The sequence below is a fragment of the Heterodontus francisci genome, unplaced genomic scaffold (assembly GCF_036365525.1).
Source record: "Heterodontus francisci isolate sHetFra1 unplaced genomic scaffold, sHetFra1.hap1 HAP1_SCAFFOLD_571, whole genome shotgun sequence".
Classification (NCBI taxonomy): domain Eukaryota; kingdom Metazoa; phylum Chordata; class Chondrichthyes; order Heterodontiformes; family Heterodontidae; genus Heterodontus; species Heterodontus francisci.
In genome coordinates, this window is record NW_027141237.1 from 723398 (window position 1) to 748826 (window position 25429).

At 42.2% G+C, this 25429-nt stretch overlaps 1 pseudogene; it reads left to right on the forward strand.

Annotated features, from left to right (window-relative positions):
* Window positions 1-47: 47 nt before the first annotated feature.
* On the forward strand, window positions 48-15628 carry LOC137362519 (myelin-associated glycoprotein-like; annotated as a pseudogene).
* The last annotated feature ends 9801 nt before the right edge of the window (window positions 15629-25429 follow it).

Below are 25429 nucleotides of genomic sequence, written 5' to 3' on the forward strand. Positions count from 1 at the left end.
CAGCATTATACTCAATAACATTGGGGCACACGCAATACACGGACAAGATGCGCAAACTGCCGACCTCGTCAACGGAGCTGAGTGAGTAAGCACAGTTCGGTAAGCTCCGAATATCTGAATTCCCAAACAGTCTGAAGTTGATTAGTCAAGAAATACAAAGATGTGACTGGCAAGAGGAATGCAGAAACGTGAATATTCTGAATAGTGAAATAAGTTCTCATAATTTTGACAACGAAATCGGCAATTGCTCCAGCCATGAGGAGTTGCGTGTTTGTTTCTCTCATGACCTTGACACAAGGTACATTTCTGATGTTTTCACAATTCTTACAGCAGGTCATTTATGTTTTATTGGAAAAGAATAGGAAGCACAGAATGTAAATGATTTCTGGTTATTGATTTTAAAACTAGTGGAATGGTAATTTCTTGAATGATTGATTTTTGCCTTTTCAAATAACATTGAAGTCCAGGGCTTTTCAATTGTATTAAATGAGTATTGTGGTGCTCAACTAAAAGCATTTTAGTTCATATTTATTGCGCAATTCAAAGCAATTTAATGCAGGTTGTGATCAATGCTTAAATGAATATTTAAGGAGCATTTTGGAGCATTCAATTCCTCGTTAGTGCACACATATTCGGTTTTAAGAAGAATATTGTATCTGCATATTATTAATTCATAAATCTCCTATCCAACAGGTATTTCATCCTGCAATTTAGTAGGTGTCGTGATTGGTGTTTTATAAGTATTTTGCCTTGATTTGAAAAATGCCGTAACTGATATTTAAATTGTTGTAGAGATTTGATCTGTCAATTAAGAAATATGTTAAAGTTTAAGATGTTGCAATCGATTTTGAATGGATGATTAAAGGGAGTCTATTTTTTTCTCAGTTATTTGTGTTGCTCAATGCTCTGTCGCGATGCCAAAAGTTGTCCCAGCGGTGTTGGGTTCATGTGCAGAGATCCAGACTAAACGGGATGTGGATGAAGTTGGGCACTGGTGCTGGTGAACAAAGCATATCCATTATCTATGATTCAAAACATTCACGCAGTCAGCATTCTAACTATGTTAGGAGAGCTGAGTTCAAGGGAAACCTTGCAACAAATCAATGCTCCCTCCTGATAAAGAATATTAAGAAAAGCGATCATGGCACATATCAGTTCATCCTGGAAATATCTTCCGGCTGGAATATTTTGCAATATCACGAGGAGCAGTCCCATGTCTTTCTTTCTGTTTCAGGTGAATGTTCTCTTTGTTCCTTTTGCACATTTTCTCTCCATTGGTTCAATATAAATTAAATGACGTGAAAAGTGGGCAGATATTGCAATGTCTGTGGTCAAACTCAGAAGGATCTTGAAACACAGGATGACTTTTCTGAATGGAGGGATGTGACTAGTGGTGTTCCGCAGGGATCAGTGCTGGGACCTTTGCTCTTTGTAGTATATATAAATGATTTGGAGGAAAATGTAGCTGGTCTGATCAATAAGTTTGCGGACGACACAAAGGTTCGTGGTGTTGTGGACAGTGATGAGGATTGTCAGAATATACAGCAGAATATAGATCGGTTGGAGACTTGGGCGGAGAAATGGCAGATGGAGTTTGATCTGGACAAATGTGAGGTAATGTATTTTGGAAGGTCTAATGCAGGTGGGAAGTATACAGTATATGGCAGAATCCTTAGCAGTATTGACAAGCAGGGAGATCTGGGCATACAGGTCCACAGGTCACTGAAAGTGGCAACGCAGGTGGATAAGGTAGTCAAGAAGGCATACGGCATGCTTGCCTTCATTGGTTGGGGAATAGAGTATAAAAAATGGCAAGTCATGCTGCAGCTGTAAAGAACTTTAGTTAGGGCACACTTAGAATATTGCGTGCAATTCTGGTCGCCACACTACCAGAAGGACGTGGAGGTTTTGGAGAGGGTACAGAAGAGGTTTACCAGGATGTTGCCTGGTCTGGATGGCATTAGCTATGAGGAGTGGTTGGATAAACTCGGATTGTTTTCACTGGAACGACGGAGGTGGAGGGGCGACATGATAAGGTTTACAAAGTTATGAGTGGCATAGACTGAGTGGATAGTCAGAAGCTTTTTCCCAGGGTGGAAGAGTCAGTTACTAGGGGACATAGGTTTAAGGTGAGAGGGGCAAAGTTTTGAGAGGATGTGCGAGGTAAGTTCTTTGCACAAAGGGTGGTGAGTGCGTGGAACTTGCTACCGAGGGAGGTGGTGGAAGCAGGTACGATAATGACGTTTAAGAGACATCTTGACAAATACATGAATAGGATGGGAATAGAGGGATACGGTCCCTGGAAGTTTAGGCAGGCATCAAGATCGGCGCAGGCTTAGAGGGCCGAATGGTCTGTTCCTCTGCTGTACTGTTCTTTGTTCTTTGTTCTTTGACTGGGTAGCGATAACAGGCGCAGTGCTCCATATCCTAAAGACATAAATATAGAGAAATGACAGCAGTAAAACTGACGTTTCCACTCAGCCAGTCCGTGTTGTTGTTTATCCTCCACATGAACAACATTCCTAATCGCATGTGCGTGCTCATTTCACATAGAAATTTCAATTCCCATTTAACTTTCTAACCTATTCCTAAATGTCCAATTGAGAATTTATTTGCAACGTGTTGACCGAACGTGAAACCCGGGTTGTAGGGCTAATGTACAAAACAAAAGTCAGCAGGTTATTATTGTCATTGAAATCGGGGATTGCGCGAATGGGCGGCTGATTGGGAATGCCAGTTTTCATTGGCAATTCAAATCCTACCACAGGCTGATTCTATTTCCGTTGACCCAGCTACTTCATAAGTTTAAGGACTTTTATTAAATTATCCCCAAATCTATTTTACTCTCACATCTGCCCCAGTTTTGGGGCTTTGTATGTATTTATACTCCCTCATACCAGCCAGACCCACACCAAACCGCCCTGTGGCCTTCCTTTCGAGTGGAGCGAGAAGGACCAGGTATAGATTTCTGGCACAAGACGATGTTTCCCGTCCTTTATCTGGTCTATTCATTTCTTCAGTATCATCTTTGTATAGTGATTGTTCTTTGCAACAGATTCTGGGGTTTGTCTGAATCTGCATTAGCAAGCATGAGACTGGTAAAAGCTGGTCAAAAAGTCAAAAGGAAGCACATGAGTAGATTAAATATTCGTGATATTAATGGAAATAATGCTGATTCAACCTGCAGTTTGCAAAGCTGTTCCACTTGTCTCCACCTATCAGCTCCACCACCTGAATAATGCAGGTGTTGAAACAAGCAATGATTCATTAAGTGGAGCTATGTATTCCTGGATGAGGCATTGACTAATTTATTACTCAAAGGAATAATTCAGAACAATGAACTCACTCGTAAGACATAACTGACAGAAAATAATGAAGTATGATTTTTAAAATATTGTTTTTCAGATTTACTTGGTGCAGATCACTTCCCAGTTTTAAGATTGAAATGAACCTGATATACACCTTCTCTCCTGCTCTTATAGAAACGCCAGGTATTTCAGGTTACGACGACCTGATTGCTGCACGAACTGCACGACTGACCTGTTCAATCACCGACAGCTGCCCGAATAGCAACCTGAAAGTGAAGTGGATTCATCACAGTGCGCCCCTTCCTCTTGCATGGGATACTAAAGAAGGTGCAGAAATAATCAACAATTGGTCATATTCTCGGAGAGTTTTATCCGTGCTCACCTTCACTCCATCATTTACTCATCACGGAAGCATTCTGGGATGCACACTTATAATTGATGTCTTCCAAACCTCTTCAACACAAAAGCTTAACTTGCAGATTAAATGTAAGTGTTTGTTACAAAATTCATAGACATAATTTGATGTCCAACCAGTTCAATATTTGTATTTCCATCACAATCATTGTGTTACGGATTTGGTAACATATTAAAGAATGAATCGAGGTACCATTCGCCCCTGTACTGTGAGAGTTTAATCTGATAATCAATGAAGAGGAATGGAGCTCAGTCGCACTCTGTGAGGAAGAGACAGACCCGTCGAACAATTCTGGAGCTTTAACAATTTGGATTATTAATTTATTAATTCTTAAACCAAGGCCTTTTTGTGTCATTCTGAGTTTAGTCAGTCAGAAAGTGACACAAATAAACGGCCATGCTGAGTCATGGCCTGAAGCTGGTCTCTGATTTGAAGCCCGATTTCAGCTCTCGTTGGCCATCAGAATTGGGGTGAATAAGGTACCAGTGTCACTGTATGTACAACGCCAAACAGACAAAACGGAGAGGAGAGGAGGAACTTCTCAGGAAAAAAAAAAGAAATTTTTATAACTTTAAACTGATTTATACTCGTCCTCTTACCCAGTAAAATGAAGAATGGTTGAGCAGGTTGAGTCGATACCCATTGGATTTTAGAAGAATGGGAGGTGATCTTATTGAAACACATGGATCCTGAGGGGACTTCACAGGGTGCATGCTGAGAAGATGATTCCCCTTGTGAGGGAGTCGAGATCTAGGGGATGCAGTTTAACTGTTAGGGGCCTCTCGTTTAAGACTAATAAAAGGAGAAATCCTTTCAGAGGATCGTTAGACTGTGGAATTCTTTTCCCCGGAGAGAGGTGGAGGCTGCCTCATTGAATATATTCAAGGCTGACTTAGTTAACTGCTTTATCCACAAGGGTTAGAGGGAGCAGGCAAGAAAGTGGAGTTGAGGCCACAATCAGATCAGCCATGATCTTATTGAATGGCGGAGCAGGCTCTCGGGGCCGAATGGCCTACTGCTGCTCCTAATTCGTGTGCGTTCTTGTAATATAACGATTTACATTCATGCCTGTTTCAGATGGACTGGAAAACCCAAAAGTCAATTCGTCTGCAGTAGCGGTGGAAGGTAACTCACTATTATTATATTGCATGGCAAGGTGGAAACCTCCGTTCAATTTAACGTGGGTGAAAAATGGTAAGGAGATCAGCAGATCTTCCATTGGTGAACTAAAACAGCTAATCCACAGCATCAGTTCTGAAGATGACGGTGAATATTGGTGCGTGGCTGAAAATGAACAATGCAGCGCGAACAGCTCCACACAGATTTCTGTACAATGTAAGTGTGTATGACTTCCTGAATTTCCATTTCATGAACGCTCAATTAAAACCCAACTTTTTGTCACCTGCTTGCTCGAAAGAACCGATGTGATGTGCGTTTGGTAAACATCCTCTCTTCTTTGCGCATTTATGTAAAAAATAAATCCATGGGAAATGCAGGAGAAAAAAATGACCCTCTGGGTTAGGATGGCAAGATTTGCCGATGGCATAGTGTGATATAAATGCAGCCTTTTGCACTATTCTAATTAGGAGAGAGGCAGATTTACTGGGTGTTTTTAGCTTTGGTCTCCTTGTCTCAGGAGACATTGGGTAAGTGCCTGGAGGTGGTCAGTGGTTTGTGAAGTGGTTTGTGTGCTTTACCCTGCATCTAATTGTTCAGAAGTATATTGTAGCCTGGATTAAACAGTTTACACCCTTTAGAACTGGCATTGCGCACTTTGATGTGCACTAATACTCCAAAATTAAAATCAAATGAAAAGTTGCTAACTCAGACTCTGTTCGTTGAACGAATGTTGAGCTAACAACGTCATATTTCAAGAAGTTTAAATAAAATGTTGTCATGTCAACTGAGCCTCTAGAGAAGAATAGTTCAAAGTTCCCAACAAAGGAAGAACATAGTAAAGAAAGTAGCAATAGAAATAAAATGGATTGACATTTAAAACACTGACACGTCAGACATATTTTGGATGCGTTATACACAATAACACCCAGATCCCCTCCATCTGAGGAAAAGCCCACAACATTTGTTTGTGAAAGCATTGTTGCACTGAACACTCACTGGATTCAACATGAAGCTGTAACTAACGTGCTACCCTGTTTTAAGTGTAAATGTCATAAGCTATCTTAACTTATTTCATGTTAAAATAGAAGCTGCTGGCACCATTATGGTCAGTTCAAAAACTGAATGTATTTGTCTTTGGAGACTATGGCTGTTAAGGTAATCATTTATTTTTCAGATAAACCCACAATAATAGCAGGCCCGACCTGCACTTGGTCTGAGAATGAGACAATTTGTAGCTGCCAGATCAGAGGCAATCCACCAGCTAATATTACATGGGACCTCAATGGGAAAATTATCACTGGGAACACGTCATATATGGAAGTGTTCTCCTGGGCGATGAATACTTACCACATGCAGAGCTCCCTGAGACTGATTCACTCAACTGGAACTGGAAACACGATTTCATGTGCTGCAGCAAACAGGCACGGTGATTGTGTCAGCACATACCAGCTCCACTCTGAGGGTAGGTGTTTAATTTCTCTGCAATTTGAACACTATACGGGAGCTGGTCATCACTGGTCAGTCATTAACTGAACGGTGTTAGAGTCAGCAGGTTAATACTGAATTTGTCTCTAATTAGTGTCAAGAGTTCATTTTATCACTGTTCAGTCTCCAACTGAATGGTCAAGCAGTAAACTGCATTCTAGCCTTTTGTATGTGCATGCTTATTATATCTTGTTCAGATTAATTTGAGTACATATAACAGATATTTGTTCATCTAAGCAAAATTCAATTATTTTCATATATTACAGACCTTTCATCTGTAACTGATAGTTTTGGCGGGTCTGCATTCCAATTAAAGTATGTCCATAGTTTTTCAAAAGTGTAAGTTTGCAGACCCTTAATTTGTCAGTTGTGATTGGTACATCATGAACATTTAATTATCTATTGTAAACCGGGATCAGAGGGGAGCTGGCAAGATGGATACAGAATTGGCTCGCCCATAGAAGACAGAGGGTAGCAGTGGAAGGGTGCATTTCTGAAAGGAGGGATGTGACTAGTGGTGTTCCGCAGGGATCAGTGCTGGGACCTTTGCTGTTTGTAGTATCTATGAATGATTTGAAGGAAAATGTAGCTGGTCTGATTAGTAAGTTTGCGAATGACACACAGGTTCCTGGTGTTGCGGACAGTGATGAGGATTGTCAGAATATACAGCAGGATATAGATTGGTTGGAGACTTGGGCAGAGAAATGGCAGATGGAGTGTAAACGGGACAAATGTGAGGTAATGTATTTTGGAAGGTCTAATGCAGGTGGGAAGTATACAGTAAATGGCAGAATCCTTAGGAGTATTGACAGGCAGAGAGATCTGGGCGTACAGGTCAACAGTTCACTGAAAGTGGCAACGCAGGTGGATAAGGTAGTCAAGGTGGCATACGGCATGCTTGCCTTCATTGGTCAGGGCATAGAGTATAAAAATTCGCAAGTCATGCTGCAGCTGTACAGAACTTTAGTTAGGCCACACTTAGAATATTGTGTGCAATTCTGGTTGCCACACTACCAGAAGGACGTGGAGGCTTTGGAGAGGGTACAGAGGAGGTTTACCAAGATTTTGCCTGGTCTGGAGGGCAGGAGCTATGAGGAGTGGTTGGATAAACTCGGATTGTTTTCACTGGAATGACGGAGGTGGAGGGGCGACATGATAGAGGTTTACAAAGTTACAAGTGGCATGGACAGAGTGGATAGTCAGAAGCTTTCTCCCAGGGTGGAAGAGTCAGTTACTAGTGGTCATAGGATTAAGGTGAGAGGGGCAACGTTTAGAGGGGATGTGCGAGGCAAGTTCTTTACACAGATGGTGGTGAGTGCCTGGAACCTGTTGCTGGGGGAGGTGGTGGAAGCAGGTACCATGGAGACGTTTAAGAGGTATCTTGACAAATACATGAATAGGATGGGAATAGAGCGATACTGACCCCGGAAGTGCAGAAGGTTTTAGTTTAGGCAGGAATCAAGATCGGCGCAGGCTTGGAGGTACGAATGGCCTGTTCCTGTGCTGTACTGTTCTTTGTTCTTTTTGTTATTTGATGACTGTGAGCAAGTTAGAAATATATAGTTTTTAAAGAAGAATCAGCAGACAGGGACAAATGGAGTACCTCAGTTTCCATTAGCTTTATGATCCAAATATAAAGGAAACTTCCTTCTTTGGACTCAAATATGTTTCCACAGTTGATATTTTGAACCCAATATGCGAATATACATCAACGTGTTTTCCAATATTTTAGGTCTAATCTCTTGGACAAACATCTGCATAACAGGAGGAGGGGCCTCTGGACTTGTTATTTTAACTGCAATCGTGCTCATGGTGAAGATGCAAATGTATGTGTGTTTCTAAATAGCATAAACTTGAGTTTTAAAGTGGATTTCCACATAGAGTCATAGAGTTATAAAGCACTGACACAGGCCTTTCGGTCCATCGTGTCTGTGCCGGCCATCAAGCTCCTATCTATTCTAATCCCATTTTCCAGCACTCAGCCTGTAGTATTGCATGCTATGGTGTTCTAGGTGAACATCTAAATACTTCTTAAATGTTGTGAGGGTTCCTGCCTCTACCTCCCCTTCAGGTAGTATGTTCCAGATTTCAAACTCCTACTGGGTGAAACATATCGTCAAATCCCCTGTAAACGTCCTGTCCCTTACCTTAAATCGATGCCCCATGGTTATTGATCCCGCCATTAAGGGAAAATGTTTATTCCTATCGATTCTATCAATGCCCCTCATAATTTAGTGCACAACAATCAGGTCCTCCCTCAGCCATCTCTGCTCTAAGGAAAACAACCTTCGCCTATCCAATCTCTCCTCATAGCTGAAATCCTCCAGCCCAGGCAACATTCTGATGACTCTCCTTTACACCCTCTCCAGTGCAATCACATCCTTCTTATAGTCTGGTGAACAGAACTGGACACAGTACTCCAGCTGTGGCCGAACTAGCGTTTTATCCAGCTCCATCATTACCTCCATGCTCTTATATACTATGGCTCAGCCAATAAAGGCCGTTTAAATAACAACCCCCTGATAAAAGTGACCATCTGTGGGAACTGGAGCAGTGTTGTGAAAGTAGAGGACGGTGGGCGGGAAGTGGAAGTGTGGCCATTGCACACTATCGATGTTCTCGCATCTCCCAGCATCGATTACAGTGTTCTGTTAGTAAATGCCAGGATCAGACTGTCTTTGCATTCTTCCTGAAGGAAAGCTTTCACTGGCAGCACATTGTAAACTGAGCAAACAGTAATTTCAGCCTGACCATTTCAAAGCAGGGAGTCTGTCTGGAGCTTTTAAGGAGAAGGGAGTTCGTCAAGCCAAATAGCTGAAATTGTCCTGTGTTTTTTTTAATACCTGTTTAAAGAGGCCATTTTTGAACTTGTGATGACAGCGACTTCTGTCCCGGCGAGTGTTGTCACCACCCCTGCATTCTACAGAAAATGTGTAGCATTCCCGAAGAACGAGCACAGAATGCTGTTCAGTTTGTTTCAGCTGCTGCTTTTCTCGGGCACCCCCGTGTAAGTCTCCTTGACATGTTAAGGTCTCAGCATAACAATATACTAGAATGACACTCAACCTCTAACGATCAAGCGATTCCATCAGACAGTGAAATAATAAGAAATTAGTAGAAGTAACGAGAGACAGATGTTTGCCGTAGTTGTTAAGTGTGTTTGACTCCAGGAGCAGAAGATTATATTTCAAAATTGGGTGCGACTGATATGCGAAAGTATGAGGAAACAATCAATTCTGTTGGGTTTGCTAACCTATTCTTAAAAGTGAATGAAACTATTTGGCCTGACTAGCTCTCTTTGAATACTCTAGGCAGACTCCCTGCTTTTACATTGCCACACTGAAAATGACCTTCAAAAAGGTGACTGGCTCCAAGTTTATTCAAATTACTCTGTTTGGTTTACAATGTGCTGCCAATCAAATGTATCCTTCGACAAACCACACTCAATGTTTGCTATTGAAATCAATGACGTGACTCCTCATGTCGGCAGTTTTGAGGTTGTGCAAAAACAGAGTGAACTGGTGGTGTTTGTGCACAGATCTTCTAATGTGGTAGGATAGGTTTACAAAGCCCTTAATGAAGAGGGATCCTGCCTGGGCTTTATAAATAGAGGCACAGAGTACAAAATCAAGGATGTTATGCTAAACCCAAGGAAAAACAGTGTCGACCCTAACTACAGTATTCTGACCAATTGTAGAAAACACACTTGCAGAAGTACGGGAATGTTTTGGACATGGTACTAAAACGATTTACTGGAATGGTTCCAGGGATGAGTGCTTCCCATGACAATGATAGTTTGGAAATACTCGGGTTCATGTCTTTATAGCAGAGAAGCTTGAGAAGAGATTTGATTTATTTGTTTCAAATCATTACAGGTTTTGTTACAATAAATAAAGATAAACTGTTTCCAATGATTGAAACGTCGTTCATGAGAGGGTGCAGATTTAAGGTGAGTGGGAAAGAGTCAGAGACAAGAAGAGGAAAGAATTGTAAGGTAACCGGTGCTTACAATTTGGAATGCAATGCCCGATAGGGTGGTGGATATAGATTCAGTAGTAGCCTTTGAAAAGGAGTGGGATAAATTCTTGAAAGAAAAAGGTGCAGGGATTCGGGTCAAGAGTTCCGAGTGGGATCAAGAGAGCTGGCTCATTACGCAGTGGGCCGAATGGCTTCCATCTCTGCTGCTTCTCGATGATTCTCTATGTGTATATTTCTTACTTAGAGCGGGGAATGTGTTTTCTCGCTGAAACATTTCCACCTGCTATTTAGCAAGATTTGCATTTATTTTATTATTGTATTTATTTGGAGATACATTACTGAAACAGGCCATTCGGCCCACCGAGTATGTGCCGACCAAGAACCACCAATTCTTCTAACCCTGCAGTCATCCCATATTCCTCCCATGTTCTCGACCACCCAGCTACACTAGGGGTAATTTACAATAGCCAATTTACCTATCACCTGCAAGTGTTTTGGTAGTGGGAGGAAACCGGAGCACCCGGTGAAAACCCACACAGTCACAGAGGGAGCAAGCTTCGCACAGGCAGTACCCAGAATTGAACCCGGGTCCCTGGAGCTGTGTGCCTACGGTGCTAACCACTGCGCCACTGTGCCACCCTGTGCGTCACTGTGACGATGTTAAATTATTGGATGAGCCTCCTATACCCGTTCGTTAGCACAATTTATTTCATCTGCAGCAGACAGCACCTCGCCTTTCGCGGGCTTCATTGGAAAAGTAGACAGATCGCTTTTGAAATCTGGGCAGGTATTCATTGAAAAGAATCCGGTATTGGAGCTGGTCGGTGCTAGTTAGGAAATGCAAAAGGCACAAGTCTGTCCTGATTTACTGATGTTCTTCTTCGTACAGTTACAGTATACATTAAATAAATATCCAAGTTAATAATAGGAAGCCCATCATTTTTATGTTTTATTATTTAGGAAGAAGCGTACTGATACTGCATGTGTCTCAGAAAGGGATAGTGATGCGGTGATTTACAGTACAGTGCAGATCGTGTTAAACGCTGGGGTAAGTGATGCAGAGCTGCAATGACAATTATGGGATATTTGGTCTCTTTTCAACCAGCAAGTGACACATGAAAGACAAAACACAACAGATGAATGGGAGTTTCAGAAACGTGGTCGCTGCTATTCTGAAGAGAAGAGTAGTCACTAAGTGTGAAGTATTTCTATGGCCTCTGTAGTTAGTGACCTGTTAAATTCAATTAACGAGTATTACTCACGTGGGCGATTCTACGCTAAACAAACTGGTTCAAACAGAATGTTAGCCCGCAACTCATTTTACTCCCTTCCCTTTGACAATATGCCTCAAGATTAAATGCTCAACGTGGTCTCAGAAGGTTTCAGATGTCCCAGAAGGGATGCACATTACTCTCAATTATATGCAATTTCCACTGGCATCTTCGTGTCTATATGGCTAAGTTATCCCTCAACTTCCAGTCTGCAGAATTTGCCTTCAAGCGTCGCTCCAGCTTTGAAACATAAAATCGAGGCTGAAAATTCAATGCAGCATTGAGTGAGTGCTGCATTGCTGGAGATCCCGTCCTTTGGATAAGCCTCAAAATGCTGCTCCTTTTGCTTCTTTCTGAGGAGCCAAGCATAAGAAAAAAACAAGAGAAGCAGGAGTAGACCGTTCGGCGCCTCGAAGCTGAACCACCATTCAAAATGTCATGGCTGACCTGACTGTGACCTTAACCCCACTTTTCTGCCTGCCCCATAACCTTAGATTTCCTTGTAAACCAAAAATCTGTCTAACTCAGCCTTGAATATATTCAATGACCCAGCCTCCAGTGCTCTCTGGGGAAGAGAATTCCAAAGATTAACAACCCTCTGAGAGAAGGAATTCCTCCTCATTTCCGTCATAAATGTAAGATACTTGAAACTGCACTCCCGAGTTCTCGATTCCCCCATGAAGGGAAATATCACCTCAGTATCTATCCTGTCACGCATGCTCAGAATCCTGTACGTTTTAATAAGATCACCTCTCATTCTTCTAAACTCCAATGAGTATAGGTCCAATCTGATCAATCTTTCCTCATAAGACAACATCTTATTTCTTGGAAACAGCCTCGTGAACCTTCCCTGAACAGCTTACTCATGAGGGAAGAAGACCAAATTTGTACGCAGTACTCTAGGTGCAGTCTCACCAATGCCTAAACAGTTGTAGCAAAACATTCCTACTTTTATACTCATCACCCTTGCAATAAATGCTAGTTAATTGCTATACCTGCATGCTAACATTTTGTGATTCAGGTACAAGGACACCCAGATCCCTCTGCACTGCAGCTTTCTATAATCTCTCTCCATGTAAATAATATTCCTTTTTTCTATTCTTGCCTTCAAAGTGGGCAACCTTACACTTTCCCACATTATCCTCCATCTGCCAAAGTTTTGCCCACTCAATTAACCGATCTATATCTATTTGCAGGCACTTTTTGTCTTCCTAACAACTGGCCATCCTACCTATCTTTGTATCATCCGCAAATTTGGCTGCAGTACACTCGGTCCCTTCATCCAAATCATTAATATAGATCAAAAATATTTGAGGGCCCTGCACAGATCGCTGTGACACCCCACTAGTTACAGTTGGCCAAACTGAAAATGCCCCATTTATCCCTACTCTTTGTTTCCTGTTACTTAGCCAATCCTCTATCCATGCGAATATATTACCCCCAAACTATGAGCTTCTTTCTTATGTTTTAACGTTTTATATGCCACTTCATCAAATTCTTGTTGGAAATCCAAATACACTACATCTACCAGCTTCCTGTTATCCACCCAACTTGTTCTCTCCTCAAAAACCGTTAATAATTTTTCAAGCAGAATTTTTCTTTCATAGACCCATGTTGACTCTTCCAGATTGCATTATGTTTTTCTAAATGTCCTTTTTTTATTCTTTCATGGGATGGGGATGTTGCTGGCATAGCCAGCATGTGTTGCCCGTCCCAAATTTCCCTTGACAATTGAATGGCTTGCTTGGCCATTTCAGAGTGCAGTTAAGAGTCAACCACATTGCTGTGGGAGTGCAGTCCCATGTAAGCCAGACCAGGTGAGGACGGCAGATTTCCTTCCCTAAAGGACATTAGTGAACCAGATGTGTTTTTCAACAATCGATGATAGATTCATGGCACCATTACTGAGACGAGCTTTCGATTCCAGATTGATTATTGAATTTAAATTCCAACAGCAGTCGCGGTGGGATTTGAACCCGTGTCCCCAGGGCATTAACCTGGGCCTCTGGCTTATTAGTGCAGTGCCTTTATCACCCTGCCACCGTCTCCCCTCCATTCTTAACACTGGCACCTGGCAGACAATACAGCCTTTGGGACTCACGATCATGGCTGCAGAGAACAGTTTCTATCCCCCGAAATAATTTTCCGCTACAACTGCTACATTCCTTTTTATTCACCTCACTTGAATGGCCTCCAGCACCACGATAAGGTGGTCAGTTTGCTCATCTTCCCTGCAGTCCCTGCTATAGTCCACGCAAGCTGCAAGAACCTCAACCCTGTTGGAAAAGTGCAAGGTCTGAGGCTACTCCATTGCTCCCTTCTGGATCCCATACCTACCTCACTCACAATCGCACCCTCCTGTGACTGGCCACGGACCGAATCTTAAGTAAGTAACCTAAGGGGTGTGACTGCCTCCTGGAACAAAGTGTCCAGGTAACTTTCGCCCTCCCTGATGCATCTCTGTATCCGAAGCACAACTCCAGTTCCACAACTCTGACCCAAAGTTCCTTGAGCGGGACACTTACTGCAGACGTGGCTGCTGCAGCTCACACTGGTGTCCACCAGCTCCCACGTGCTCCTGCCTTGCATGTTTATTCTGTTTTATTTAAATAGTTAGGTTTCAAGTTTAGAAACATCACTCAATATTAATTTGTAGCTAGATTAAGTAGTTTAACGAGTTAAGTTGTAAATTATAATATAATACTTATATCGTCCCGGCACCAGTTTAAACTACTGTCCCAGATTCCTGAGTTAAGCACTTCATCTCGCAGGAATCAGTGGAGCTGAACTTCGGGCTGCTTCCTTCTTGCATTGGCAAAACCTTTTGTACTTGCACTGGTTGGAATTCTAGCAACCTGAGTCAGCCCCTGCTGACTGGGGAACCAGTTCTCACTAGCTACCTAATTATCTAACTATGTGGCTGGCACTAACAGGCAGCTTCTTTATTACAGACTAAAACTGAAAGAACTACAATGTAACGTTTAAGTTAAGTTAAATTATAAATACAAACAGGACTATATTAGGGAAATAGATCAACCATTGAAATTCCCAAACTTACCATATTCCCGAGTTAAGCACTCTGTTTCGCAGAACTCAGTCAAGCTGGCCTTCTGGCTACTAACCTCATTGTTCAGTTCCGCAGAGAGAAGCAATTGCTGCCTCTGCCCTTGCAAACATTTCTCTCCCAATGAACACGATCTAAAACAGATGAACTCTCCATTCTTCAAATGTACTGCTTGCTGCATTTTTACAGAACGTTCGGTATACATTAATAGTTATCCATTGCATTGCAATGTTGAGTCTCTTTAAAACGAAAAATCATACATCACAGATGGAGGGAATTCAGTCTATCATGTCGGTGTTGGATCTTTGACAGAGCTATCCAATTGGCCCCAGTGTCCACAACTCTGTTTGCACAACCCAGTAAATGATCTCTATTTCAAATGTTCCCCTTATCTGTTTGCTCCAAGGACAACAATCGCTGCTTCTACCGTATCACCACTGAACTGAAGTCCTGTACCCCTGGTACCATTCGTGTTAATCTAATCAGCACCTCTCCGAGGTTTTGGCATCTTTATTTAACCGTGAGATCCTGCAACACTGCAACTGAGAGCTAATCACTGATTTATAAAGGTTTAGCAACATTTCTTTACTTTCGTATTCTCTTAAGTTACTCATAAAGCCAGCAATCCCATATGCTTTATAATAGCTTTATCTGCTTGTCCTGATATATCGTGGCATCAAAAGTCACCTCCCCCATCTCATGGATCAGTGATATTGGAAAACTGAGCTGAGATTAAATCGTTAGATTTCTTCTGGTGCAAACAACATACTCAAATCACGTTCAGCTCACTATCTGCAAAAACTAACAAAAACACCTTCCCTTGCAGAGTCAGGATCAATATACAGACGCGGGTTCAGGTGCCTCACACCCGAGAAAGACAGCTCAGAATAATGTGTCCGCAACTATCAATATTTCAGACTTCCATAAAAATCAACGACACATCAAAAATGAGGAGACCTGCGAATATGCTGCAATCTCTTATAAATGAAAGCCTACAGAAGTTGTACCATAAAGTCCGATGGTCTTGAAATTGGCAATACCTTAATACACCTGATGTTATGAAGTAAAACAGACATTGCAATGAGGCACATGAAAGTGAACTTCTTGCAAAAAATATATGGAATATACTTTGATTGACATTCACAAATTTAGTTATGCAATTAAAATGCAATTCTTTAACATTGTTCTTTATTCTGTGTTAATAACTGTTTTACAAACAAGTTCTAACATGACCTTGTCTGAAAACCTGCTGCAATGAAATGCCCACAATATGAACCCTCACAACTGGGGACTAGGTTGCAAATAAAAAAAAAACTTGCACTAAAGCACCAAAAAAACAATTGTATTTGCAGCTGCGCCTCAAAATGTCGTCCCAATTTATCGGAATTATGCACGGCGACAAATTACACTTCGAGAGTCAGACAAGTTACCAATTATTTGGGCGCAGTTGATTTGAACCCGATTGTGTGTGTGGGCCACAATTCGCAGGGCGTATTAGTCTTTTGCTGGCTGAGTCAGAAGAACATACAACTTTCTGCTTGTTTCTGTAAGTTATAACAGTGAAATCTGGGATGAATCGGCCGCACCAGAGCAAGCGATGCTAACATTTTAAAACACATTTAGCTACATCCAGAGTAATGCTCAAGTTTCCCGTGATCGTTTAAGCTTGTTCAAGATGTAATTCGGCCCAATAAGGCTTCATGCAGAAAACTGAACCTGTCCCCTCCGATATTGCATGATTGTGCTTGTTCTGGAGGCTGTTCCGTGTATGTATATTGTGTTCAGTGCACAGTAACTAGCAGACGCATTTTAAAAGTTTCCTCATATCAATCAATGTGTAACTTCTAAGAAGCAGACTATTGGTGCAACAATTACATTTGAGCCCTAACTGAAAGCCTAACCCAACCAGCGCAGCTGTCAAGTGCAAAGTTCCCTCTTTGGAGGGTATTCGGGAAATTGTGAATGAATACGCTTCATGTTGTATTGGTTATGTTAGCGATTTCTATATTTCAGTAATAAATTCATATTTCCGTCTTTTTGTGGAGCTACAGTGCGTCAACATCCGGGAGGGCGGAATTACATTTTGATCAGTTTGCACAGACAGTTTCCATTGGAAATCAAGGCACAGCAATTTATTGTGAGAATGATTGACTGGAATTGCATCAAATGCATGTTATACTATTTACTGATTCAACATTTATGTCACACCACGTGTGGTCAATCAAAGAGCATGACCGCTCTTACCTTCCTCAACACGCATCCGCTTTCCATTTTGCTCTGTCCATTCATTTTCCACTTCTCTCTCTCTCGTTCTCTGATCTTTTGTGCTTATCACCATTAAGTTTTCCACTTTCTTCTCGCCCCTGCTGATTTGCTATATTTTTGTTATTTTTCTTCTGCTGTTTCAATACGCTTTGTATTGCATGAGTTGATGTGGGAAAACAGTCACTAATCTCTTTATCTTGATTTGAAAATTGTAGGAAAATGTCTCCACAGCAGTTCTTGTCCCATCTGTTCCTCAACAGTTAAGCGACCTCAGTTCCCCAATCCAGTCTCATCGCCTATTTCTTCAACTTCCGAATGCCCTCTTCCTGTCCTATTAGGGCTGCACTGCCATAATGCTGCAATCTCTGCCACCTAACACGATCTTCTTAACCGTTGTACGCTTACCTTATTTTCTGCAGTATAATTCATCCAACCCTTAACCACCCCTTCAGCACCATACCATCTCATAATAGAGATGGTGAAAAATGATAATAATGGATTTTAAAAATTGAGCTGTCTGTATCCTGCAGCCTGTTTTCCAGAATGAGTTTTCCTCTCGGTTTCTATTCCCCTTTCCAACTTGTTGCTCTTAGAATCGTGAATGGTGGAGGACAATTAAACGGCTAACAGGAGAAGGTGGCTCCACAATTCTCCGCATCCACAATGATGAGGGAGCCTATCACAACAGTGCAACGTAAAGGCTGAAGCAATTGCAACCATCTTCAGCCAGAATTGGCAAGAGAATTATCCAGCTCGGCCTCCTCCAGAGGACCCCAGCATCACAGATGCCAGTCTTCAGCCAATTTGATTCACTCCATGTGATATCAAGAAATTGCTGAAGGCACTGGATACTGAAAAGGCGAAAGGCCCTCACAACATTATGCCAATAGTACTGAAGAAGTGTTCTCCAGAACTAGTCACAATCCTAAACCAAGTTGTTCCAACACTGGCATCTACCTTGCAAAGTGGAAAATTGCCCAGGTATGTACTGTGCACAAAAAGCGGGACAAATCCAACTCGGCCAATTACCGCCATATCAGTCTACTCTCAATCATCAGTAAAGTGATGGAAGAGGTCATCGACAGTGCTGTCAAGCGGAAATTGCTCAGCAATAACCTGCTCACTGACGCTCAATTTGGGTTCCGCCAGGGCCACTCAGTTCCTGACGTCATTACAGCCTTGGTCCAAATATGGGCAAACGAATTGAACTCGAGAGCTGAGGTGAGAGTGACTGTCCTTGACGTCAAGGCAGCATTTGGCCGAGTATGGCATCAAAGAGCTCAAGCAAAACTGGGGTCAATGGGAACCAGGGCGATAACTCTTCACTGGTTAGAGACATACCTCAAGCAAAGGAAGATGGTTGTGGTTGTTGAAGGTCCATCATCTCAGTCCCAGGACATTACTGCAGGAGTCTCTCAGGATAGTGTCCTCGGCCCAAATTTCTTCAGTTGCTTCATTAATGACCTTCCCTCGGTTATAAGTTCAGAAGTGGGAATGATTGCTGATGATTGCACAATGTTCATCACCATTCATGACTCCTCAGATACTGATACAGTCCGTGTCCAGATTCAGCAAGACCTGCACAGCATACGGACTTAAGCTGAGAAGTGGCAAGTAACGTTTGTACCACCAAAGTGTCAGGCGATGACCATTTCAAACAAGAGAGAATCTAACCATCTCCCCATGATATTCTACGGCATTACTATCGCTGAATCACCCGCTATCAACATCTTGGGGGTTACCATTAACCAGAAACTGAACTGGAATCGCAACGTAAATACTGTGGCAAAATCAGTCCAGAGGCTGGGAATTCCATGGCGAGTAACTCACCTCCTGACTTCCCAATACCTGTCCACCATCTGCAAGGCACAAGTCAGGATGTGATGGAATACTCTCCACTTGCCTGGATGGGTGCAGCTCCAACAACACTCGAGAAGCTTGACACCATCCAGGACAAAGCAACCCACTTGATCGGCACTCTACTCACAACTTTAAACATTCACTCTCTTTACCACAGATCATAGTGGCAGCAGTGTGTACCATCTACAAGATGCACTGCAGCAATGCAACAAGGCTTCTTAGAGACCACCTTCCCAACCCACGACCTCTATCACCTAGAAGGACAAGAGCAGCAGATACATGGAACACCACCACCTGCAAGTTCCCCTCCAAGCCACACACCGTCCTGACATGGAACTACATCGCTGTTCTTTCATTGTCGCTGGGTCAAAATCCTGGAACACCCTTCCTCACAGCAATGTTTGTGTACCTACACCAAATGGACTGCAGGCTCAAGACGACAGCACACCACCATCTTCTCGAGGACAATTAGGGATGAGAATGTCATGCTGGCCTAGCCAGCGACGCTCACAACCCACGAACGGAAAATACATTAAAAAAAATTAGGTGCATTGACACTTAATCTGTACTAATGCATTGTCTTTCAACACACCATTAACATATTGTTTGCTTTTGCTCCGTGACCTTTTGGTCAGCTATGTGGCCTGGTCCAATCTGGACCTCCTTTGTTATCTCTTGCCCCACCCCCACCTCACTTGCTTATAACCTGTGACTTTTCTTATATTTGTCAGTTCCGAAGAAGGGTCACTGACCCGAAACGTTAACTCTGCTTCTCTTTTCACAGATGCTGCCAGACCTGCTGAGCGGTTCCAGCATTTCTTGTTTTTATTTCAGATTTCCAGCATCTGCAGTATTTTGCTTTTATTTTAAAAAAGGATGTTGTTCTCTCGAGCTAGCTGACTGTTTGTCGGCAGATTGTTTTCGAGGTCAATGGCGAGCTCAGTTCCTTCCCTGTTGACTGGAACATTCTGACACAATTACGTTTCTAGCCTCTTGTTTGCACTGACTATCAGATTGCCATTTCATGCTGTGGAATAATGACAGACAGTGTCATTTCAAGGCCAGTTTAGCATTTGTATGTTATCGCGCAGTGTTATTCTAAGGTAAGCAAATTATTCATGCAATAGTGCCATTTCAAATCCAATCCTGTATTTGTAAACTGCTGTCATGCAATGCCTATCAAAGCTGGTATATTTTTTTATCATGCAAAAAAAAAACCTCAGTGAACCAAAGAGAAGAACTTTGTCTGGGTGACGGTAACGAAACTGCAAGCTCACCGATTCTAATTTTGGTGATACAGGAAATTCTGGACAGCTGCACGTTGGAAATGCGGAACCAGCAACAAACTATTCCAAAACTTGTGGCTTATTATTAACCCATTAATAAACTATTTTCAGGGAAAAGACTGAATGGAATCTACTATTGTGTCAGATGGGCACTGGAACTTCAAAATGAGATAACAGATGCCGGCCTCACCTGCATACACCAATTAGAAACTAATTCATTGTTATGCGCTGGAGCCTCGTCCTGTTCAAAGCTGTAAGATGTTGATATGGAGAGTCAGAACAGTGCATGCAGGTTAGTGTAGGCAGCGAGTGAAAATATCAGAATGGGGCATATTAAATACAACACTAACCTGACAGTACTTCGGAGAGAGATCAAAAAGGCGTGAAGCATTTCAAAGATCAACTATGTGCAGAAGAGCTATTGTACTTGGACTGTTGTAGGAGTAAATAAGACCAATGATGCCCTGAGTGCTGTGTGCATTGACAGCATCAATGAATATTGAGTATTATCTCTAATTTGTATTCCCAGTTAAATAGAAAATAGATTCCAGCAGATCACATATTAAATCAATTCGCTAATGCATCCAGTCCAGGAGTTTGCATTGTTTATGTGTGGAGAATTGATAGGTAAGTGTAGGTCATAGCTGAAATGTAAAGAAGAAGTAACTACTAACATAAACTCGATCAAGTAATTGCTCAAATAACGTAAATAACTTTAAAACTAAATACATGACCTTCAATTAACTAAATTAAGGCTTGACAGGGGTGGTAGTGCAGGATTGGAACTACAGCATATGGCAGTCTGCAGACTACATCTCAATCCCAAACAACCACACCTGCTGCATGTGTTGTTGAGCTGAAGTCTGAGGTGCAGGAATTTTTGGGGCATCAGGGAGGGGCAGAGTCCCCTGGACAAGGTGATCCAGAGGCTGTCACACAACTTATGAGACTTGGCATTTGCCTTAATGCAAGAGATACAAGATTATTGCTGCCTGTACGGACGAGTGTAAATGCTGCACGGTGAATAAACAAACTGATCACGGCACCACGGCCATTAAAGTGGCGGGTCTGAAAAGCATTGCGGTCGCGGTAGGGGACAGTATGGTCAGGAGATAGATACTGTTCTCTGTAACTCAGACCATGACTTCCAAAGATTTTGTTACCTTCTTGATGCCAGGGTGAAGTATACCTTCTTGCTATTGGAGAGGAACTTGGAGTATGGTGGGGTAGAGATGGGTGATGATGATGTGGTAAAGAATCCAGTTGTCTTGCTCCACCTATGAACCAACGCCGGGAAAACGAGGAATGACGTTCCGCTGAGAATGCTTTTTTGGAGTTTGGGGTCCATATGAAAATGCAAAACCTCACAGGTAATAATCTCTGGGTTACTATTTCCTGAAATTGCTTTCAGGCAACAAGATTAGAAGTCTACATGCATGGCAGAATGAGCGGTGTTGGTGGCAGGGGTTTTGATTCATGGAGCCCTGGCACCAGGTCGGGGAAGAGAGAGCTATTTTGTTGGAATTGGCATCACTTACACAGCCTGCTATCAGTATCCCAGTAAATCAAATAACTAGGGCTGTAGTTCGGTCATCAAATTAATGAAAGGAGTGGTTGGGCGATTCAGGAAACGGTCAATTCAAAAGCAGTAAGAGAAAGGTTATGGCTGTAGAGCAGGACGATCTTTCGGGTAAAAATAAACAGAGTGGTTGAGAAAGGAATAGAGAAGAAAATGGAAAAGGGTGGGCTGGAGTAAAGACTGTCCCGGTATAAAATTAAAACACGACCTGGGCCAGACCCCACAACAGCCAACCCGAATTCGACCCAGGCCCGAGTCCTTTAATTTCTTTCCATGCCCGACCTACCAGAAATATACTATTTAACAGGAAAAAAACATTGTAAATGAAAAAGAAAACAATACCAGCAGCTAATGGGAAGGGCAATTAGTATTGTAATTGGGAAATCTGCATCAACAGTGCTGTGTCACAGAGTCCCCAAACTCTCCTGGGGTTCCTAAGGTAGACAAGATAATTCAACAAACGTGAGGATGAGCCATGCACACTACTCTTGCAGACAGTTCAGGAACCCAGACATGTGCAATCAGAATGCATAACCAAAGTTTGTCTGTTTTAGATCCTCTGCTACTTACTTCTTCGTCTACAATATTGAGGAAGGAGGTACTTGAAGCAATTGTTGCATTCTGGTCCCTGTCCAATTTGACGAGACATAGAGGGAAATTTCTAGCTTACAAACTTACGTAAATGACACAGGAAGGCTGGCTGGTCCATCAAGACCACACCAAGATGGCTGGTCCATCGTGGCTAAAGACTTCTTCCCCCTCCCTAAATCGCATATAAATCTACTAGGAGTGGCAAAAAACATAAAAACCCTGGGTCAATGTAAATTTCTTCTCCAATGCCCTGCTGCCCGGGCAGTGGAACACCTGTCCAGGCGATGACATGGACCACATGTTACCTATGAAGAAACTTACCTTCTATACCTTTCTCTCTGAAATGTTACTTGTCTGCTACTGTGAAACAATCAGTTGGCAAGTAATGGGGCAAAAATTGCTTTTGAAAATCAATGATACTTCTGTAGCCATTGCTTGAAATTATTTATATTTGATGGGAAAATAATGCATTAATAATGCTACGCTGTTTAATGCCTTCAAAATGTTTTTGACATGAACCGACGTTTGTAGAAATACCCAAGCGGCACAGTGGCGCAGTGGTTCGCACCGCAGCCTCACAGCTCCAGCGACCCGGTTTCAATTCTGGGTGCTGCTTGTGTGGAGTTTGCAAGTTCTCCCTGTGTCTGCGTGGATTTTTTCCGGGTGCTCCGGTTTCCTCCCACAAGCCAAGACTTGTAGTTAGGTAGGTAAATTGGCCATTATAAATTGCCCCTAGTATAGGTAGGTGGTAGGGAAAATATAGGGACAGGTGGGGATGTGGTAGGAGTGTAGGATTAGTATCAATGGGTGGTTGATGGTCGGCACAGATTCGGTAGGCCGAAGGGCCTGTTTCAGTGCTGTATCTCTAAACTAAACCCAGTTCTCTATTGATCCTATGGAACAGAACACCAGCCCTTTGAGATCAGAGATATACTGGAACACAAGCTATTAAGTTGACTAATAGCACAGTGGTTAACACTGCAATAGCAGATTAATATGCTCATATGTTTTAATTCATTACTATGGAAGATTTAGAATTTATACTTGGATGGCTCGTGGTTATTATTCACCGCCTCCCCTCTCCACCACCCCCCCACGATCCACATATATGAAGATAAAAACAGTGTGCACAATGGCAATTAACGTCTAGACTAGATACAATAAATGTTGGTTCTTTGCATTTTCATTTTTAATGTTTGCATTTGAAACACTGCATTATCAAAACTAGGATAATCTGAGTATCAGTCAGAATCTCACACATTCAATAATGACAATTAACTAAGTTGGCTCCTGCGTTTTGGCTTATCTCATAAGTCCTAGTAGATCATGCGCACAAGATCCATTGATGTGGTCAATGGCACTCACTTTCAACCATAATTTTGGAGCTTTCATAATGTACATCTACAGCTACAGCTACAGCATGACTTTCTGCAAAAACAATCCCATCATGGAATTCCAGGGTAGATGTTTATTTCTCTTTCAATAACCGGGCAGATCTACTTCTTTTTTTTTTAAAGTTAAGACAAATCATCAACATGCTTACAACCAAGGTGGTTGGAGAAGGGCACTGCAGCTATTATTCCAAGTGTGCACTTGCAAAGTTGAAACAAACAAGTTCATAAATTATATTTTAAGCATGTGTTATGTATAAAATGAGACTTTAGTATTCCTTTACAGCTTAATTTTAATTCGCATAACTGTTACTCAAATCATAGAATTGGGTGGCACAGTAGCACAGTGGTTAACACTGCAACCTCATATATCCAGCGACCCGGCTTCAGTCCTCAGTACTGCGTGTGCGGAGTTTGCAAGTTCTCCCTGTGATGGCGTGGGCTTTTGACGGGTGCTCTGGTTTCCTCCCACAGCCAAAAACTTACAGGTTGATAAGTAAATTGGCCATTGTAAATTGCCCCTAATGTAGGTAACTGGTGGGGATGTGGCCGGGAATATGGGATTAATGTAGTATTAGTATAAATGGGTGGTTGTTGGTCAGCACAGACTCGGTGGGCCGAAGGGCCTATTTCAGTGCTGTATCTCTAAATAAATATACATTTCAAACCACTTTGGCAACCACCACAACTGAAATATGAATGGACTTTACCATCTACTCCTGGGTTTCCTTTGGGCAGAGAATTAAGTCTTTAATTTGTGTTATTGAATGTCATACTCTAAAGTCATTTTAAATACAATTGTCTGAGAAATGCAATTCACAAAGATTTCCAGACTTAAAACCAGTCTGGAAAAATATATATATAACTATAGTACCAGGGGTTTTAGAATGGTCATCGCGGATTAGAGGGCGACAAATGTTAACCCACTATTCAAAAAACGAGGGAGAGAGAAATCAGGGAACGATAATCCAGTTGGCCTGACATTAGCAGTAGGGAAATGCTAGAATCTATTATTAAGGATATAGTAACAGGGAACTCGGAAAATCATAACATGATTGGTTAGAGTCAACAGGGAGTTATCAAAGAGAAATTAGAATTAGAACATTACAGCGCAGTACAGGCCCTTCGGCCCTCGATGTTACGCTGACCTGTGAAACCATCTGACCTACACTATTCCATTTTCATCCATATGTCTATCCAATGACCACTTAAATGCCCTTAAATTTGGCGAGTCTACTACTGTTGCAGGCAGGGCGTTCCACGCCCCTACTACTCTCTGAGTAAAGAAACTACCTCTGACATCTGTCCTATATCTATCACCCCTCAACTTAAAGCTATGTTCCCTCGTGTTTGCCATCACCATCCGAGGAAAAAGACTCTCACTATCCACCCTATCTAACCCTCTGATTATCTTGTATGTCTCTATTAAGTCACCTCTCCTCCTCTTTCTCTCCAACGAAAACAACCTCAAGTCCCTCAGCCATTCCTCGTAAGACCTTCCCTCCATACCAGGTAACATCCTAGTAAATCACCTCTGCACCCTTTCCAAAGCTTCCACATCCTTCCTATAATGCGGTGACCAGAACTGCATGCAATACTCCAGGTGCAGTCTCACCAGAGATTTGTACAGCTGCAGGATGACCTCGTGACTCCGAAACTCGATCCCCCTACTATTAAAAGCTAGCACACCATATGCCTTCTTAACAGCCCTATTAACCTGGATAGCAACTTTCAGGGATTTATGTACCTGGACACCAAGATCTCTCTGTTCATCTACACTACCAAGAATGTTCCCATTAGCCCAGTACTCTGCATTC